The sequence below is a fragment of the Spermophilus citellus genome (assembly GCF_964194105.1).
Source record: "Spermophilus citellus genome assembly, chromosome: 12".
Classification (NCBI taxonomy): Eukaryota; Metazoa; Chordata; class Mammalia; order Rodentia; family Sciuridae; genus Spermophilus; species Spermophilus citellus.
In genome coordinates this window covers 80,020,324-80,042,198 of record NC_138198.1, presented here as the reverse complement: position 1 = coordinate 80,042,198, position 21,875 = coordinate 80,020,324, and the positions used below count along the sequence as shown (strand labels likewise).

The 21,875-nt window shown below is 37.4% G+C and overlaps 1 protein-coding gene across 4 annotated transcripts in view; it reads right to left on the bottom strand.

The window, feature by feature from the left end:
• Positions 1-12,698, bottom strand: part of YES1 (YES proto-oncogene 1, Src family tyrosine kinase) — an 81,877-nt gene extending 69,179 nt beyond the window's left edge. Inside the window, exon 1 of one of the 4 annotated variants that reach the window (XM_081262683.1) lies at positions 12,198-12,698. The gene's annotated coding sequence lies outside the window, so the exon portion shown is untranslated. Of the gene's footprint in view, positions 1-11,885; positions 12,151-12,197 lie in introns of those variants that run through there. The other 3 variants (XM_081262684.1, XM_081262682.1, XM_081262685.1) reach the window with 3 other exon arrangements.
• Positions 12,699-21,875: the final 9,177 nt, after the last annotated feature.

Genomic DNA, 21,875 nt, shown 5'->3' with positions numbered 1-21,875 from the left:
TCTCTAAAAACTGGAACAAGACAAGGATGTCCTCTTTCACCACTTCTATTCAACTGCATCCTTGAAACTTTAGCCAGAGCAATTAGACAGAAGAAAGAAATTAAAGGGATACAAATAGGTAAAGAACTCAAACTACCACTATTTGCTGATGACATGATTCTGTATCTAGAAGATCCAAAAAATTCCTCCAGAAAACTTTTAGAATAAAATTAATTCAGCAAAGTAGGATATAAAATCAACACCCATAAATCAAATGCATTTCTATACACCAGTGATGAAATCTTCTGAGAGAGAAATTAGGAAAAATTACCCCATTCACAATAGCCTCAAAAAAATAAAAAATACTTGAGACTCAATCTAATAAAAGAGGTGAAAGGGGCTGGGGATATGGCTCAAGCGGTAGTGTGCTTGCCTGGCATTCGTGCGGCCCGGGTTCGATCCTCAGCACCACATACAAACAAAGATGTTGTGTCCGCCAAAAACTAAAATAAATAAATAAATAAATAAAAAGAGGTGAAAGACCTGTACAATGAAAACTACAGAACACTAAAGATAGAAATTGAAGAAAACTACAGAAGATAGAAAGATCTCCCATGCTCCTGGATAGGCAGAATTAATACTGTCAAAATGACTATACTATCAAAGTTATTATACAGATTTAATGAAATTCCTATTAAAATTCCAATGACATTCTTCATAGAACTAGAAAAAGCATTCATGAAATTCATTTAGAAAAATAAGAGACCCAGAATAGCCAAACCAATCCTTAGTTAGAGTGAAGCAGGAGGCATCACTATATCATACCTTAACCTATACTACAAAGCAACAGTAACAAAAATGGCATGGTATTGGTACCAAAATAGACATGTAGACCAATGGTACAAAATAAAAGACAGAGATAACCCATATAAATACAGTTGTCTCATACTAGACAAAGGCACCAAAAACATATTGAGAAAAGATAGACTATTCAACAAATGGTGCTGGGAAAACTAGAAATCCATAGTAGCAAAATGAAATTAAACCTCTATCTCACACCCTGCACAAAAATTGACTCAAAGTGGATCAAATACTTAGACACTAGAAGAAACACTTAAGAGAAGAAAAAGCAGGCCCAAATCTTTATCATGTCAGCTTCGGACCTGAATTCCTTAACAAGACATCTAAACCACAAAAAGTAAAATTAAGAACAAATGGGATAAATTCAAACTGAAAAGTTTTTTCTCAGCAAAGGAAACAATCAATAATGTGAAGAGAGAGCCTACAAAGTGAGAAAAAAATCTTTACCTCGGAGCACTAATAATCTCCAGGACATATAAAGAACTCAAAACTTAACACCCCCCCCCAAAAAAAAAAGATCAATAAATGAGTTAAGGAACTGAACAACTGAACAGATATTTCACAGAAGAAATAGAATCCATCAACAAACATATGGAAAATGTTCATACTCTCTAGCAATTAGACAAATGCAAATCAAAACTACTATAAGATTCATCTCACTCCAGTCAGAATGGCAATTTTCAAGAATACAAGCAATAAGTGTTGGCAAGGATTTGGGGAAAAAGATATACTCATAAACTGCTGGTGGGACTGCAAATTGGTGCAACCATTTTGGAAAGCAGTATGGAGATACCTCAGAAAACTTGGAATGGAACCACCATTTGACCCAGTTATCCCACTCCTTGGTTTATACCCAAAGGACTTAAAATCAGCATACTACAGTGACACAGCCACATCAATGTTTATAGCAGCTCAATTCACAACAGCTAAAATGTGGAACCAACCTAGATGCCCTTCAATAGATGAATGGATAAAGAAACTGTGATATATATACACAATGGAATATTACTCAGCAATAAAAGAATAAACTCATGGCATTTTCAGGTAAATGGATGGAACTAGAGAACATCATGCTAAATGAAAATAAGCCAGTCCCAAAAAACCAAAGGCCGAATGTTTTCTCTGATAAGTAGATGCCGATCCATTGGGGAAGGTAGGGGAAAATGAAGGAACTTTGGATTGTGCAGAAGGGAGTGTAGGGAAGGGTGAGGATGTGGGGATGGGAAGATGGGTAGAATGAGACAGATATCCTGTGTGTGTCAAAAGGCATTCTACCATCATGTATAACTAATTAGAACAAATTAAAAAAAAAAAAAAAAAGAAGACTAATAGAATAGAGGAAGAGGAGGGAGGGAAGGGAAATGGGAGGTACTGGGGAATGAAACTGATCAAATTATACTGTTTTATTGTATGCAGTATGAATATTATAACAAATTATAATACGCCAGTTAAAAAAAAGAAAAAAACTGCACACATTAAAAAAAAGTGTCACTGTTCTGGATGTTTGGAATAACTTCAGTAGTCAAAATAAAAATCCCTTCCCTCATGCAGCTTAAATTCCAGTGGCAGTCATTTCAATAACAGAAGTGTAAAACTTATCTGCCAACCTTTACACAAAGATTTAAGCTTGGGCAATGATGAACTGTTGGCCAGCAAGGAGTTGCACTGTGGATATTCTCTGTGGGACAATAATGCTACAAAGTATAGCTGGTAGTACACTAGAAAACAATGCTCCAGCTTATTAGGGAAGACAAAGATCTTCAGAGATACAAGTGAAGAAATAAAAGGAAATAAAGAAATAAAGAAAAGTCTTTTAAGGTGGTGAAGAAAATTACTGTCAATGCAAGAACTTGACACAGTGGCAAAACAGTAGCAAACAAAATTTCCATTTAAGCTTTAGACAAGAATATTCTTCCAGATGGTGAGGAATTCATGTAAACAACAGGATTTATAGGAACAAATAAGTATGGAAGATAATAAAAATTAAAGAAATCAACCAGTTGAGAGGAATCCTATAGTTTCCTCCAAATGCAGCTTTGAATGTCTGCGTAAATAGGAAATCACTATCCTACTGATAGGGCACATTAGTAAGTGCCTCTATCTGCAGCACATGTCTTGAAATGTGACAGAGAACCATTAGGTGGCAAGACCTTCTATCTATCTCTACTACCTCATCAAGGAAAAAATTATATCTACTAGTAGAAATGAAAGCAACATTGTACAGTAATCATTTGATCATCTTTTAAGTCAGAAGATTCAGATAAACATAAACTATATCCACATACATATATAAATATAGTGTATATATTTGCACATGGCAGGGGTACTGACTACATTATACATACAGACTATACATAGACCACACAAATCCAAACCTACAAAAGGGCAGAATTTGCTACAGTTTACTTAGTGTAATAACCCATCTTTTGCATGCTTGTTTCTTTGGTGAATTAAATAAAGATGGGGGGGGGCACCTGGTTGGGAAAACACACTAAGGATTTTCTTTCTGTAAATCTAGGCTAAATACTTCTTTCTTTCCTTTTTTAGTACCGGGATTTGAACCCAGGGGTACTTTACTAAGAATCACATCCCCTGGAGGTTTAATTTTTTATTTTAAGACATGGTCTCAGTAAGTTGCTTAGAGCCTAAATTGCTGAGGTTGGCCTTGGACTTTCTATCCTTCTGCCTCAACCTTCTGAGTTGCTGGGATTACAGGCATGTACCACCACATGGCTGGCTGGCTAAACATTTTATTTTGTAAAAAGAGAAAAAAAAAATGCTTTGGACTTAGTATATCATTTTCCATTATAAAGCCAAACTTACAAAAGAGTAGCACTTTAAAGTCTAGTTAGTGCAATAATCAGTCTTTTTCTGCTAATGAATTAATACTGACATCTATTATGAAACATGTACCGCAAAGCCACATCCATTAAAAAGAAAGTATAAGGGGCTGGGGATGTGGCTCAAGCAGTAGCGTGCTCGCCTGGCATGAGTGGGGCGCTGAGTTCGATCCTCAGCACCACATAAAAATAAAATAAAGATGTTGTGTCTACCTAAAACTGAAAAATAAATATTTAAAAAATTTTCTCTCTTTCTCTCTCTCTTAAATTTTTTTTTTAAAAAAAAGAAAGTATAAGTCACTGAAAATTTTCTGTTTTCAATTCAAATGTATAATGTAGTGGAAAAGAAAGAAGAAATTATCCTTTCAATCACTGTTCCTTATTCCTAAGGAATAAAGCTCTAGATTCAAATCCAAGTTCTGTCCAATCACTAGTTATGTGACCTTAGCAAATCACATATATTTTCTAATCCTCAGTTACTTCAACTGTAATAAATACCTACCTTTGCAACAATTTTTCTGTGTATTCTAGAAACAATTCAAATATTTAAGCTAACTGTGATATGCACATGAAAGGGTAGCATCCCCCACACCTGTCATACAATAGGCTTCCTTCCTTCCAAAGTCTAAGAGTAGAGATGGGAAATAGAAAAGGTCAAAGAAGGGAAAACTATAAACACTGTTTTGTCACTACTTATTTTCCCAAGTCCTTTTCTACTATTTTGGTTTCATTCCAAATCTTCTGACACTTCACACAGTCCTACAGGGTTAGCCTGGAGGCCACAGTTCCTAGCTAGTAGGTGGTAGCAACTAGGGACTTTAAGGCTATGCTTAAAGTCAGCCTAAAAAGACATAACTGGGAGAGTCTTAGCATTTTAATACTGAATGCATAACAGTGATTTTTAAATAGGGGCTGGAAAAGTGGGGAGTAAGGGTGAGTGACAAGACTATAGGCTCATAAGTGCAGCATTTGGAGGACAAATATTTCATATATTTACAAAGAGTACAGATGGGATTGGAGTTGTAGCTCAGTGGTAGAGTGCTTTCCTAGCATGTGTGAGGCCCTGGGTTTGATTCTCAGTACTACATATAAATAAAAATGAAAGGTCCATGGACAACTTAAAAAAAAAAGGGGGGGGGGGGCTGGGGATGTGGCTCAAGTGGTAGCACGCTCGCCTGGCATGCGTGCGGCCCGGGTTCAATCCTCAGCACCACATACAAACAAAGATGTTGTGTCCGCCGAAAACTAAAAAATAAATATTAAAAAAAAAAAGAGTACAAATTAACCCCTGAAACACCATGATACCTGTCTGGCTTTTTACAATTTTTTAAAATGTTAACTCCAATGAATTACCTAAAAATCTAACCAAGAAGGATTATGTCACAAAAGAAACTTTTTCTGGCAAAATAGATTTTCATTTTCAAAGAACTAAATGACAAACTTTGGGAATACTATTTATAATTTTATTTTCTTTTTTCAGAAATCTATTTTGCAAACCTTCAAATGCTAACCCTCTTCAAATGCTCATGCTTATTTTATTCCAATTATTAACCACGTGTGTTAAAGAAAAATATTCAGAACAAGTAGTCTACGCTTTGGTCAATTAAAAAAAGAGAATGTGAGTTTTCATAATAGCTATTTTCCTAATACACTTCAACAAAGTTCTCATCCAAATAGCTATGATTACCTGTTAACTGACTTTGGAACTATCTGCTTTAAGAGGATAATTAAAGCATCATTTTATGATATTATTGTAACATAAATACGAAATGTTTTTTAAAAGCCTTTCAATCATCTTTTTATACTAAAATGTCTATAAAAGCCCATATATCTCATTCACAAACATCTGTAATGAACTAACGCCTGGAATAACATTTAATCAAATTTTCCTGCCTAGAAAATGTTATCAATTTACTTGAGGCTAAATCTGTCTAGTGCAAAGGATCTTATTAAACTTTCAGAGGTATCACAAACCTAATGCCATCAAAACCCAAAAGTATTGTAATGAATTATCTCACTAAAAAGATCTACCAACTTACAAAATGTATAACAGTCTCATAATCAAAGCCAATTCTACTGAACTGTGAATTCCTAGAGAATGGCAGTCATTCATGTTGAAATCATTTTTCATCATAATAAATTATAGCAGTTTTTATCACATGACAGGGTCAATAAATGTTCACATAACAAATGGATTAATACTACTTGCTTGAGAAAGTTCAGTGCTAAAGTCCATGGGTCAGTTTTTTTATTATAATTTTTATTTACCTGATCTCTAATCTTACCACAAATTTTGAACTAAAACATTCTTAAAATTTTATCAATATCACAAAAATTGCAACTCTAGCAAAAGTCCAAATTTACATAAGGTTGAAAGACTATTAGAAACAATTTTGCCCAATTACTTCTTACTTCAAATAGTCTAGGAAGTTTACTGAATTCACCAAAGCTACACAGCTGGTTATTGTTAGAAGTGAAATTACAACCCAGATTTTCTTCTTCACTCTAGTTCTTTCCTTATTATGTTATATTTTCTTCTCTGCTGCTTTCCAAACACCTGACTGCTATTATTTTTTAAAGTATCCTTATCTGTAAAATACTAATCACATCAAAACAAAAGTTAGAAACCAATACACTTGCTATGGAACAATTGCAAGTATTAACGTACACAAAAGCCAACTTCTTCCATCTTACCCCAACTTTGACTTAATGACAAGAAACTGAAAGTTATACCAAAAACATCAGAGAGTGAATATCCTCTGTAGTCAGCTGAAGCAAAACCTAGAGTCTATACATTGCTCGGAGAGAGGCCACGTTTCAGTGGTCAGTCCTTTCCTGAGCCTTTCCTATCCCTGTCCCCACCCCTAATAATCTACCAGACATATCAACTATGCATTCCTTTACACATATTATGGCATAAAAAAATTATTTTCCTTTCTGTTCTAGGCAAACACAAACATATACTACTGACTTACTATTAACATGATAAAATAGCAAATGCATTTCAGAAAAATCTAGGATTTTTATATTTTTTATACCTTAGACTTTCTATATTCAACAAAATAAAAATCTTTAAAATAAAACATACTAAAAAACTTTCTACTAATGTTACAACTATCAAAATGAGGGGCTTGGGATGTAGCTCAATAATAGAGCACTTGCCTAGCATGTGTGAGACACTAGGTTTGATCCTTAGCACCACATTAAAAATAAACAAATAAAATAAAAGTATTATGTCCATCTATAACCAAAAAAATTTTAAAAAGAAGAAATATCAAAATGACCTATAAATTCATATTTGCAAGACTGTTTAAATTGTTTTACGAAATCACTATCTAGAATAAAACTTTGAGAACAAAAGTCTAAAGAATTCATTTAACTTTTAACTTATGAAAAAGTACTGTTAACTTTATAAAATTTTAGTAAAGGTATACCTGAAATATTTGTCATGTCTAAAAATCATCTGTAGTTACGAAGTCATATAACTATGCTTGGACACATCCATGAATACAGTTCAAAATTTACTTTGTATTATACTAGGGGCTTTGTCAAGGATTAATATGAAAATGTCCTAACCACAGAGAACACTACGTCAAGGATAAGTCCAGCCATGGAAAGAAATGGTTATAATGCAAAAAATGTGCTGTCATATGGGTTTTGTGAGAACACAAAGGAAAAGATCATCACACCAGTGTCATTAATTATGTCTGTGTACTTGATAATACTCAAGTGTACAGTCTTCCTGTACCTCTTCCTTCCTTTCCTCTTCCTTCCTTTAGGTTATAAAAGTGTGACAAATTAGCCAAACCCGGAACAACTAAGTCAAGTCAGGATTAGCAAAAAAAAAAAGTCTCCAGATTTTCAGTATACAGTAATGGTAAAAGGATAAGATGCTGCTGCTATTTACTTGACATATTTATAAACTGAGCAACAACATTTCAGAAGCAGCAAAAGTTGCCCACAGCACCTTCTAGTTTGGGGTTTGCCACATATAGCTGACACTGGTCTGTGTTTGTTAATGTTCATCTTCTCAAACAACAAGAATAAGGTGGAGGACCGAGGACAAAAGAATCTAGGGTTTCTTCTGCCAAAATTCAGGCAGCAACAGGGGATATGCCTTGTGTATCTAGTTCTAGAAATAATCTTTCTTGAGGTTCTTCCACTTCCTAGGAGAAAGCAGGGAGTCTATCAGCAATCATGCCACCTTCCAAACAACAATAGCTATTCTAAGAATTCCAGTTTAAAGCAGAATGGAGTATACTGTGTATGAGTCAAGGAATTTTCAATCTCTAATCTTACCGTACACTCAAACAGCAGCAAGTGAAGGGCATTGCTACCCAGGGATGGGGAGTGGGGAGGAGCTGACGCGCAGTGGCTTGTAATTCAGTATATCAGTACCATACTACACTGTGCTATACTCTGCAATTACAGGATTCTCTGTCTTCCCAAAGTGGGTTCCAAGATCTTAAAGGTAAACCCAATCCAGACAAGGGTATATTGCTATCAAGTCTGCTAGTTCTGAGACAACAGTAGTGCTGCTGCAGCCAATGATTCCTTGGCATACAGACACATTAAAATGATATTGGCAGCAACACCAGCTCTTCTCTTTCACCCTCTGCAGTTACTATAGCTCCTTTTGCTAAATCTGCCTTTGAGTTTAGACAGGAGCTGGATGGTTCATAATCACCCAGCAGCTGCAGCTGAGCAATACGCAGCCTAATTGTGGCACTGGAGCAGCTGAGAGGAAGAAAAGAGATAATACATACCCTACCACAGGCACACACAAACGGCTGCACACACTACTGATAAAACATCAAAATACCTTAATAGGAATAGATTATTAAAGAAAATTAGTCATACCTTGCTAGAGGACTTGTATTTATATTATAAATCTATTTAAATGTGAACTGAAGGTGACCTAAGCCATTTAGGGTTCTGAACAATGGAAGATCTTACTTAAACTTCCTGTAAATATCCACACAACAAGGCCAGTAGCACAAACATCACCTTTATAACATGACAGAGTTCCTGTGATATAAGAATTTGGCACAGAGCATGATCTCTTCTTTAACTTGAAAACAATGCAAAGCAACAACATCGACATCTAAAACAGTGAGTAAACATTACACAATGCAAGTAAAGTAGCATAAGCAATGATTCTCTGCATTTCTGAATCTCAAACACCAGACAATCATATGTTTGAGAAAACAAAACAAAACAAAACATATTCTCCCCTCAGGTACTATACATCTTCATAAAATTTAAGTAAATGTAAACATATTTTGCACTGAGAATTTCACAACATCCTAAGACTATTGAAACTAAGGCTGAAATTACTGATCTAAAGAATTACTGTTCTATAAAACTGAAAATAATAATGCTTATTATTTTGATGTCATAAAGTTCTGTTTTTTCATTTTACCTACTTTTCTGAAAAATAGGGTAGTTGATTACAGAATAGTATCCATTTTTCAATAAGCACATTTTGATTTCCTAGTAGAGGTAAAAGGATAAGATGCTACTGCTATCTACTTGGCATATTTATAAACTGAGCAACAACATTTCAGAAGCAGCAAAAGTTGCCCACAGCATCTTCTGGTTTGGGGTTTGCCACATATAGCTGACACTTAAACTGAGCACTTAAATTTAAGCTGTCACTTAAAATACATAAATTTTTTTTAAAAATGCATAAATTAGTAAAACCTAGTGTCTGCCATCAAAATTAAAATAGTTAACATAGAAAACCCATAACTTTATTAAAATTTTTTCAAAATTCTTCAATTATTGAACATTTAGAAGTGAGTATGCAACATTTTCAAGGCAATTATAAACACCAGCCAGTATATTACAATTATGATTTAATAAGTCTAATCCTGTTTGCAAAGGAGAGTCTAGGCAGTGTTCCAAAGTTATTCACCACCAAATACTAAATTCTCAATCTAAGCCCCTTATTTTTATTACACATGGGCTTCTTTAAAAAATAAAGAAGTTCCATGTGAAATAAAACAGTTTTAGAAAAGCACACAAATGTACAACTTAATGAATTATACTAAGGCCAGCACCCCTGTGACCACCACCAGGTTAAAAGAACTTTCCCAATCACAGCCTGTTCCCTTCTCCCATCTTAATTGTATTAAAACCACTTCCTTGCAGGTTTTGTTTGTTTAAAATAAAGTTTTTATCACCCAAGCTTGCATTTCTAGACATCAGGCATTGCTTTTCAAAAATTTTTTATTAAATTTCTTTCTTAATATAATGCTAACACAAAAAATGATGTCCACATTGCATTAATTCACTATATTGAAGGCTAAATATATTTGTAAAGAAAAACTATTAACAGTAATAAATTACAGCTTCAAATGATGCACACTTCAACTTTGAATATAAACAAATCTTGCATTAGTAATATTTCATTTATATTGGGTCACTGCTATTCTTTTAGCATATTTACTCTTTGGTCATTATATACAATAAGTTTCATTTGCACAAATATTAATTTTTGCAGCTTGAGAATTACTTAAACTCAAAAAAATATTTCAACCATGTATTACTATTACACTTTGATCATAAGACAAATTCCATCTATCCCAGGAAGAGAGGTCAAGTCTGTAATATCACTTTCGATTGAAAACCCAGGAGTCAATTTTGTGGCTTATGAAGTCAGCAAAAACTAACTGCAAAACTAAAGCTATTATAACATTATCGTGCTTACAAGAGAGTACATACTTTAAGAACCCTTTTATCTTTTATCCTGGAAACTTGGATATGAACTATCTTGTATTTAGATTGAGATCAAAGGCAATTGTTGTCATTGTTTCAAATTTAGGACCCTCTGAATTGCCAACCAGCATTTAAATTCTTCACTGAGATTTAGCTAGTATGCAAAAAGTAAGACACAATTAAGAGTCAACAGAGCAGGATCTCACACATTTGTAAGAAAAATGGCCTTGATGAAATACAACTTTCTTACAGTACGATATATGACTATTATATGTGATGCATACAAGATCGTTGGCTTCTAATTCAAGACACCCCTTCATTATCTATCCATTCAAAATGCTTCCTGTCCACTGTGTGCCAAGCATTGTGCTAGTTACTGGATTTAACACATGGTCACAAGTACACATTTAGTAATATTTTCCTTAGAGTGTAATTTAACTTGAGAAACTTAACCGGATAAAGAAAGTAAACAGTATGGTTTATATACGCTTAGAACTACCTGGATACTTATGGCACTGTAATTTTACAAAGAACGAATATACATACTATCATCGTATCATACATGTTAAATCATCTAAGTGAAAACATACCAGTGGTGCTACTACACTTTTATTTAATAATTTATTAAATATTTGACCTATGTTATTCTATGTTCAATTATGCAGAAAATAATTCAACCAAGTCCGAACTACACTGCGTCCCTCTCACTATTAAACAAAAAATAACGCTATTCCTACACCAGACGTGACTTTCCAAAGCTTCCTGAAACAACTCTGTCCCATGCCCAATACGGCAAAAGCTGGAAACAATTATCAAGAAGAAAAACACCGTTTAAAACAAAATTTTCTTTAACACTTGTGGACAGAGAACCGAACGTGAGGTGGGGTGGCAAGGTGCTGTAAAAGCGGACTCTGAATGATCTACTTCCCAACCCCCAACCCAAAACAAAGAAAAACTTTAAACATGTTGCGGTTTTCAATCAAACCAAGTGAAGCCAGAGGCTCACCACTCGCCCCACACACCGTCCTCCTCTCTGCTTGCACAGTTGCCACAGGCGTCAGGCGACACTCAGACAGACCTCCAGCCTCCAGGACAGAAAGGCCGCTTCCCTTGCCCCCGGCACCAACCATGCGGGCAAAAATAAACCTGGCCCGGTGGTCCACATCCTTAAGGATGCTGATTGGGGGCGGGGGGTGTCCCAACGCTCCGATCACCTCAAGTCGGACTTGGGCGGGACCGGGAAGGACGGGACCTGGACCCGTTCGGGGGGCGAGCAGGTAGCTCGGGCAAGGAGACACGCCCGCCGGCCGAGCCGGGGGAGGGGAGAAGTTTCTCCCCAACTTCCCGGCTCGGGGCCGGCGGGGGCGGGGAACGGCGGCGGCCGCCGCGGCGCCTTCGGGCGCGGGCGGGCGCCAGAGCCAGGGCCTAGCGCTGCTGGGGCCGGGGTCGCCCGCCTCTGCTCACCCGGCCACGCCGGTTCCTTACCTGCCCTCCGGCCGCGTTCGCATGAGTCGCCGCCGCTGCTGCGGCTCGGGACGGCGGGGAGGGGGCGCGGAGCGGAGGCAACGTCCGCAGGGCCCTCTCCCTCCTCCACCTCCTCAGCGCTGGGCGCGAGGCGGTAGCGACGACGGCGGGGCCGGCCCGGGACTCGTTACTTGTGGAGGAGGGAATTCCCGGGCTCCCCACCCCTCGGCCCCACTCTCACCTCCTCCTCTCGCGGCCCCGCCCCCTCCGCTCCGCGGTGGGGGCGGGCGCGGGGCGGGGGCTGCGGCTACCTGCGCGCTACCGCCCACTTACCGGAACTCGCGCCGCGCGGGCCCGACTCTCGCGCCTTCCGGCGCTGGCGCCCCCCGCCCCACCGCGGGCCCAGAGCCGCTCAGCCGAGGTCCGGGTCGGCGGCGGGTCCGGGTCACTCCTCCTGACCCAACATGGCGGCGGGGTCCGGGGCGGATTCCCGGGGCGGCGCAGGCTGAGGGGGCGTGGGGAGGAGGCGCTTCTCCACCCGCGGAGCAGGCCCGCAGCGCCGCTGCCCACCCGCGGGCCCGCGGCTGGCCGGTTTGGCTGCGGCGGCGATTGAATGGGGCGCGCCGATTCCGCCCCCCTGCCTTTTCTCCTGCCCCTCTGCTCTGGGGCCGTCGTGCCGAGGGCTTTGGGGCTTTGTTATCCTGGGGGAGAGCAGGGTTGAGTTTTTCTTGGTTGGCTGTTGGCTTCTCGGTACTATGCTTCCGCACTCTTTGTCGTGGATAGTAAAATCTCAGCCCAGCCGTGCGAGCCAGGAAGGCGTTGCTCACACTCTCCTCACTACCCTGGTCGCCGTCCAAAAACGTTCGCGTCTGGCCTCTTTCCGAGGCTGGGATCCTGTCCCTGCCCCGGGAGCTTCCTGTTGACTGTAGGTCGAACCAGCCTTGCCGGGAGGGGAACCAAGCTGAGTCCTGTTGGCAACCATCCCAAGTTGGTGGCTTTCGCTTATCTTGGGACAGCGTATTCTTATGTGATCCTGGCAATGTCCCAGTGAGGGACAGGTATTATGACCCTACTCGACAGCTGTGGAAACTGAGGCTGGGTCCTCAAAAGTGGAGCAGCCACAACTAAATTGTGTTTATCTGAACCCATGCACCTTTCCTATTTGCCTTACAGAATGGGAAGGGTCCGGAAGGAACCAGGGTAAAGAACCAGGGTTAAGTCAAGGTGGAGATGGGTTAAACTTTGAGGCTGTTTTGCTGAAGTCTCTTCTGTCTTGTCAAGCTCTTAATTTCCGCTTTTTGTTTCCTGTTTGGTGGGACTATTAATGTGGGACTTTTGGTTTCCTTTGTGGTTTTAGTGAAATTCAGAATCATCTTCGATAAACATGAAATAGCACAATCATCTGGGTCAGTATTCCGGTATTCTAGGAACTTAAGGATGTAAAAAAAAATAAAATTCTTCAGCTCACTAACTGAACCAAAAGTAAGCATAGGCATCCACATTAACAAAAAGGCACATGTAATATGACAGGGTGCTTCATTTAATTACTAAAACTATATCTGCCTTTGATGTTTTAGACATTAAAATTTTTGAGTAGACTTATATTTTTAAAACAAGAAAATAAAGTCCTTGAGTTGTTGCCTTTCTGAACTTATAACCAGAGTAGAAATATTTTTGTTTTCCTAAACTCTCAGTCTCAAAAAAAAGTTTACAATACTAGTTTATCCAGCTTTGAATTTGTTCTGTATGGAGATTTAAAGGTGGTGTCAAAATCTCACCTACAAGTTATAGTTTAAATTGACTTGAATTTGCTTCACCTCACCCTCATCTTTTTGGTTTTGTTTTGTTTTTGTTTATTACTTCAATTCCTGTTTTCCTTTTTCAAATAATCATTGTCCAGTGCCAAGTTTTAGTCTGTAAAAAACCTGGAAAGTTTAGTATCTTACATTCAATGGCTCACTTATTTCCAGGAATATTTAAAACATTTATTTTTTAATGGGACAGAATCGGTAAAGTCTTGTTTGAATTTTATATGCTAGATGTTACTTTTAATGAAAATCTTTTTATTTTACTTATGAAATGGACAAGTGAAGATCCTCGACCCTATGTGTTGCTCTCCTGCATGACATAGAGGTCTGGTATTGTATGTGTGTGAAGGAGTGAGAAGGGACCTGTCTAGAAATGCCTGGGGAAAAGTTTGACTGGTAAGAAAACCAGGGGAAAGCTTTAAACAAATAATTTATGAGATATGTTAGCTCCCTAGAAAAGTAAAATGTTTTATTTAAGTTCATTAATGCTTAAAATAATTTGGCTGGAAGTTTAAAAGATTAGAAGTTGAACCGATGCCCATATTCACCCTGGAACCTGTGATTCTGCCAGGAAAAAAAAAAATTGTTTTTTAAGATAAACTTCTTTCTGTCAGTGAGTGATCTGCTGCTGCTTCCATCACTGAGGCCATGATGATGATTTTCTTTTCCTAGTAACAGTGGAAAGAAAGCCTGTGGCCCTGCACAAGGTGCATGCAATATGCATGTCTCTGCCCTCAAACACCCATTCCCACTACCACCCCTTCTACCATTCAAAAACTAGATCTCCTCAAGTCTACTTGGTGCCTGAAGTTATCTGTAGCACCATGGCCTTGCCAAGATTGTTCATAAGCCCAATTAGGAGGAATATGAGGACCCCTCTAAGCAAAGATTTGGAGGATCAGGCAAAAGTAAGGTATTTTTCCTTGAGTGTTAGACTCATGGTGCCAAGCTTAGTGAAACAATACAGTAACCCACCCATTTCTCAACACTTGGTGTCTTTTTTCCCTCAAGGACTGTGGCTCATGGATCATAGTTTTAACTTTCCCTCAACTGGGCAAAAGCTATCTAAGGGAATCATCAATGGATATATTTTTTTGATTATTTATTTATTTATATTCACACACACACATACATGTCTGACAATGAACAGATGTTGATAAACATTTTTACAATTAATAAATGTCACAGCCAGCAATCTTAAATGAATGTCATCAAATGTACCCCATCATCTTGCTTCTTTTGTTGTTTTTCTAGCTTTTAACTTTGTGGCTGCAACCTGGTTCACAGTCAAAGAATTTCATCCTGTGCCTGCCATGCCTCTCAGCTCCATGACTGTTTTCTAGTAGTCTAGACTTTGCTCTTGGCATTTACTTTGAGATCATATCTTGGTTTATTCTCTGCTTCAGTTCTTTCTGGTTCTCTTGCTCTTTGGCCTCAGTCATGTTAAATCCCCTAATTTTAACTGTGCTTCCGGGTATCCACTGACTATTTCTAGGCTTACCTACAGCTTCAAACTTTCATACTCTGAATTGGTTCCTCACTCTACTTTCTGACTGCAGTTTCTAAGCTAGATGGTCCTGTTACATGATCTCTGTCAAGCAAAATACAGCAAGTAGTAGAAGTCTTTTGAGATTATCTGATTAACTTTCTTTCCTGAGAATTTGTCCTCTATAAATAGGGAGAGTATAGACCTGGGGTCTTAGTACCTTACTACTAATCCCAGGCTTCAACCTGGAGTTTGAATTTTGAGGGAGTGACACAGAGGTGACTCAGATTATTCATGGTGGCCATGGTAGAGTTGAGAGTTCCATGGCAGAAAGTGAGGGTTGAGGGATAGGGAGTTCAGTTGCAGGAGGCAAGAAGTGTCCAGAGCTGGTGATGCCTGCATCCCAAACAACTTCCTCCAATAAATGTCTTTTCTGTTTAAATTAAGGGGCTCTTTCTGTTCTTTGCAAATAAGAACCATAACTTAGTCTCTCCCACTGATTGTACCGCTGATGGTCAACTCAGGAGCTGAAAGGGCAACATTTCCTGCCACATTAACAGAGTAGGGTTGGGTGCACGTGATGAGGGAACTAGTTTTCACAGAGAGAGAAGGATGAATCAGATGTATAGCCAGAGTGAAGATAAGAGATTGCAGGCCCCTGATGCCGAGACTCATGTGCCTTGTACCACATGTAATATACCAAACTTAGACAGTTGGCAAGTCAGTCCCTCTTTCTGTCCAGCCATGGCTTTAAAATCAATACATAGCAACACTTTTTCTCATAGAACACTAACTTCATCTTCAGAATCCTCAACAAAATTCAGACAGGAGCCACCCTAAAATTGGAATTAAAATATGTTGAAAATCATTTGATTTGATCTGTCCTATAGACTGGTAATTTCGTGCTGTGATCTATATTCCCAGTTCTTATAGCCATTACCAAGGGTTTAGCCTGTACCTTTCTGCTCCATTAAGTTGATGTATAGTCAAAATGCGTCAGTGTCTCTGACACTAAGTTAAACACCACTAAAATTGCTACCAGATTGCTACTTTCTGGAAATCTTTACAAATGGGTTATGAAAAGTAGAACACAATTTTGCTTGAAGGCAAAAAGTTAAAGTTAGAATGTTTGCCTGCATTGATGATTTAGAAAATAAATTATGTATCAGGGTCTTTAAAGTTAACTTGTATTGCTGGGTGTGTGGCATTGGCCTGCAATCCCAGCTATTGAGGCAAGGGGATTACAAATTTGAGGCTAGGCCAGGCCACTTAGTGAGATTCTGTTTATAAACAAACAAATAGTCTGGGAATGTAGCCCAGGGGGAGAACTCCCCTGGGTTAGACCTGGGCACTGCAAAAAGAAATTTTAAAAACGTTACTTCATATCATGAACCATAAAAGGGTACTTGCTATTAAGTAACTTTTTATAATAGGCTTCTTAAAGTGACACTATGGGTTTTTAAAAATGTGTTTAGAATAAATCCATGCTTTTAAAACGTTTTAATCTCTTAAAGCTAAACCTGCTTTCTGTACTTTTTGACCTTATACATTATTTTTCATCTGTGTGTCTGACCAAATTTTAAAATCTGATTCACCAGATCTTAATATTTGATGTAAATCACACTGCATTAAATACTTTACCAAATGTATCCACTCTCCTTTGATTTGTATATAAATGGGGCTTTGTTTTTTTCTTTTCTTTTCTTTTCTTTTTTTTTTTTTTTTTTTTTTTTTTTTTGTGGTACTAGGGATTGAACCCAGGGGTGCTCTAACGCTGAGCTAAATCCCCAGCTTCCCTTTCTGTCTTTTAAATTTTGAGACAGGGTCTTATTAAGTTGCCCACAAGGCCTTGAATTTAGAATCCTCCTGCTTCAGCCTCCCAAGTAACTGAGTTTCCAAGTATGTACCACCATGCCTTCAGCTGAATAGGGCTTTTGATTACTTGAAATTATCACTTAATTTTCCTCCTTTCTGAAGTAATCACATATGCAAGAAATATTTAATATGAGACCCATATTGTGATGATATGTGTTTTTGGTCATGTGAGTGAGTTAACCATATAAGCATTGCAAATAATAGAATTGATAAAATACCAGAAGCAACTACAAGAAAAGCAATGGCTACTAATGGCCCTTACTGTCTGCTGTGCCTTTATGTGTATAATTTCCTAAATCCTCATAATAACCCTGGAGGTTGCTAGTTCTGTTCTCATTCACAGATTGGAGCCTTTAGACTTAGAGGAGTTTAACCCAATAAAAGGAGATGCTCCAAAACCTGTTCTACTAAAAGTTATTATGATTACAGAAAATAATTTTTTTTCTTACAATGCTAGGGATCAATCCCAGGACCCGGTACATGCTGAGCTTCATCCCCAGCCCCCAGAATTATTCTTAAGTGTTATACCAATGACCACATAAAGCAGCGCTTACTTCTCCAAATTCTGGAATAATAAAATGGGTAAATTTGGGGCTGGGGTTGTGACTCAGTGGTAAAGTGCTCACCTCCCATATGCAAGACCTTGGGTTTGATCCTCAGCACCACATACAAAAACAAACAAGTGAAATAAAGGTGTTGTGTCCAACTACAACTAAAAAATAAATATTAAAAAAATAAAATGGGTAAATTGTATTTTTAATTAGAAATACATACCTAAGAAATGTGAGATTCTATAAACTCATAGAAAATTCTTTTAATATTTATTTTTTAGTTGTAGTAGGACGCAATACCTTTATTTTATTTACGTTTATATGGTGCTGAGTATCAAACCCAGGGCCTCACACGTGCTAGGCGAGTGCTCTACCACAGAGCCACAACCCCAGCCCGAAAAATTATTTCTTTATATTATTATATTCCTAAGAAAGGATTAGGGTAAACTTTATAAAACTAGCTTAAAAAGAATAAATTCAATTCAAAAGAAAAGTATTAAATCTAGGTTTTTTTTGTGGCCAAATTTTACTTTTATATTGTGTGTGTGTAGAAATATGTAAAAAGTCCCATCATTATGTGCAACTGTAATGCACCAATAAAAAAATGGGGAAAAAGTCAAGCTTTCCGGAGATGATTATTTTGCATCTATCCACTCAACCTTTCATTGACACCCCCTAAAACCATGGTCTTCAAACAAAGAACCAAATATCTAGGAAATGACTATGTATACAGCATAAATGATTACCTTACCAAATGCAAAATATCTGTGCTATCTAAGATTTGCATTTTAATCTACCAAGTCTAGGTAAGTGTAGTGAAGCCTTGCATGATAACCATAACTCTGTGGTAAGAGCTACTATAATAGTTAATAATAGCCCAACAGAAGGTAAGATTTTTAAATATTTTTAAAAATCAGCTTATTCATTCATTTATTTTAAAAAAATGTATGGGCTGGGATTGGGTTCAGCGGTAGAGCGCTCGCCTAGCATGGGCGAGACCTAGATTCCAACCCCAGCACCACATAAAAATAAAGCCATTGTGTTGTGTCCATCTACACCTAAAAAATAAAAATAAATAAAAAATAAAAAAATATAGTGTCTTACAATAAATCTTGTATATTTCGGTCTATATTAAAAGCAATCTTATGATTATTAACTTGGAGAAACTGGAGGTGAATAGAACATATTAAAATCCAGGGAGTATAAAGAGTCATAGATTTTCAAAGACTTTATTAGGGCCTTTTCCTAGGGAAAATATAATTATACCAAATTTTATGTTAAAATAGTTTTATTTTGGAGATTTTCATTAGAGATTAATAAAATTAAGTTTTTACAGCATATACCTAGTTTGGTTAAATTTTTTTTTGGTTTTAACTAAAAGAATTAGTCACTTAAAAAAAGGCTATCTTCTAGTTTTATGACTATTTTTAATTTCTTTGTAGTGAACAAACCTATAACCATTTCAAATTATTTGAACTATGTATTCTGAAGATCAATTTACATGAGTACTTTTGCTTATGAATACTCAAACGTATTTTTACTAAAGAATAAGTAATCGTGAACAGAAGATTCAAAGTATATATAATGACTCTTAAGTTTAGAGGATGCAGGCTCAGTGGTAGAGCGCTCACCTAGTGAGGTGAGGCAGTGGGTTTGATCCTCAGCACCACATAAGTGTAAATAAATAAAGTCAATATAGAGGATGCTATTTAAAAAATCCAAACATGACTAAAGTAGAGTTTTCCTCTTGGAGACCAGATAATGTTGGCATAAAATAGAAAATAGGCATTTTTGCTCGTTTTAGGTAAAATTAGTTCCAACAAATTAAAATAGAAGCAAAGCAAGAGACTAAGGAATAGATGTTTTGAAATCCACAGACTGGAAAATTTGTTTCCTGCTTTGGTGAGTGACTTTAAAAATTTTATATGAACTGTTTATATGAAAATATTTAGGTTCTTTTTAAACCTGTTAGGAACCTGTTGTATAGTTGTAGATTTTATTTAACCTTGAAATAGTAAAAAGAAATCCCTCCTTTTATAAAAGGTTCCAAAATAAACAACTTTTTAAAGCTTTTATCTGAAGGTTTCACATATTCTCTGTAAAAATTACCAGTCTCATTTCCTTTGAGATGATGTGCCATACATCCAAAGAACAAAGCATTTCCTGAGTCTGTTTAGAGTACATAGGACCCATTCTTAAGTGTTTACCATTTGCCTTGAAGAATCTGGAAGATATTTGAAGGAAGGAAAGAAAAAAAAAGAATACAGAATACAGAATATCAAATCTTGAGATGGTTAATAGCACAGAACTATGCAAAGTCCAAGTGAGTATTTGATAAATTTGAATATTTAAAAGGCTATGATAATGCAATGATCTTTGGACTCTGAGTAAAACAAATTATTTTGGGGGTGATGGATGTATTCTGGAATTTATGGTGATGGTTGCAAAGCTTTGTGCAACTCAGTTATACACTTTGAAAGGTTGCCACAGTCTGGCTGGGCACAAATCACGAGCCACTCAAGCAGGAACAAACTTTATCTCCGAACTCACGCAAACGCCACCCACTTGGCCCTTCCAGCGACACCACACACCCACCAGAACTCCCTCCACCGGAACTTCACCAACCAACTCGAACTCTCTAGAAATCCCCCCAAGAGCTCAACCAGATGGGCACACGAGGCAGCAGGAGCAGCTCTATTGCCGGACAGCAGGGGTCTATTTACAACTGAATACACAGCCTGTTTCAATCCAGCATCATCCAGACACAGCAATTATACACAGTTTAACTTAATTAGCACCTCACTTTTGCTGAGGCTGGCATTAAACTTGTGATCCTCCTCCCAAGTCACTGGGATTACAGGTGTGCGCCACTGCACCACGCTTAGGGATCAATTCTAAAGTCAGTATTTACCACCTGACATTGTCATTCAGAGATAGAAATATTTATCAGCCATTAGATAGAAATTTCTTTTAGGTGGAAGCAGATACCCAGTACCAAAAAAAAAAAAAAAAAGATAAAATTCTAATTTATTGCTGGCAAGTATGTGGGGAAAAAGGTACACTTATATATTGTTTTGTTGGTATGACCACTTTGGAAAACAATAGAGAGATTTCTTGAAAAGTTAGGAATGAAACCAACACAACAAATGACCCAGCTATTACATTCCTTGGTATTTGTCCAAAAGAATTAAAATTAGAATTACTATACTGATACATGCATACCAATATTTATAGCAGCATAATCCATAATAGCCAAGTTATGGAACCAATCTAGGTGCCCATAAATGATGAATGGATAAAGAGAATGTGATACACACACACACACACACACACACACACACACAATGGAGTTCTACTCGGTCATAAAGAATGAAAAAATGTCATTTGCTGATAAATGAATGAAACTGGAGAACATCATGCTAAACGAAATAAGCCAGACTTAGAAAGTGAAGGGTCAAATGTCTTCTCTCATATGCAGAAGCTGAAGAGGAAACAGAATAAAAAAATGGGATTTCATGGGGCTAGAGTTGTAACTCATTGGTAGAGCTGCTTGCCTAGCATGTGTGAGGCACTGGGTTTGATTCTCAGCACCACATAAAAATAAAGTAAAGCCATTTTGTCCATGTACAACTAAAAAAATATTTAAAAATGGGATCTCATGAAAATATAAGGGAGATCAGTAGAGTAGAAGCAGGGGACCAAGAGAGAGGGAGGAGAGGAGAGAAAGGAAGAGGAACTGGGGAATGGAATTGGCCAAATTATTCCAGGTGCATGTATGAATATAACTCAATGTATTGCAATTTTATGTATAACTATAATTCATCAATTAAAAAATAAATAACAAATAGAAGAAAGATTAGAGAAAGAGGATCAGGGGAAAGAAAGGGGCAGGACTGGGCACTGAAATGGGCAAAACTGTTATTGTCATTTATGAATATGTCAAAATGAATATGTCAGCACACTATGTATGACTATAATGCACTAATAATAGATTCTTCTATGTGAAAAAATTTCTAATTTATGTATTTTCAAGAAAAGGAAACTGAGCCTTAGGAATGCTAACCAAGTTTGTGGTTATAAGGAGCCTGATTCATAATCATATTTCTCCATTGCCTCTACAAATTAGAAAGTTGTTTTTAATTTGCATTTTTTCCTAATGCTCATTTCTTTAGCCACATATCATCAATACATTTCAACTGCAAGTAGTAAATGGTTTAAGCATTTTTCAAAGATTTATTTAGTTCTTGACTATAGATTAGAATTGTTACATAAAGGAGTACTTTTAGATATT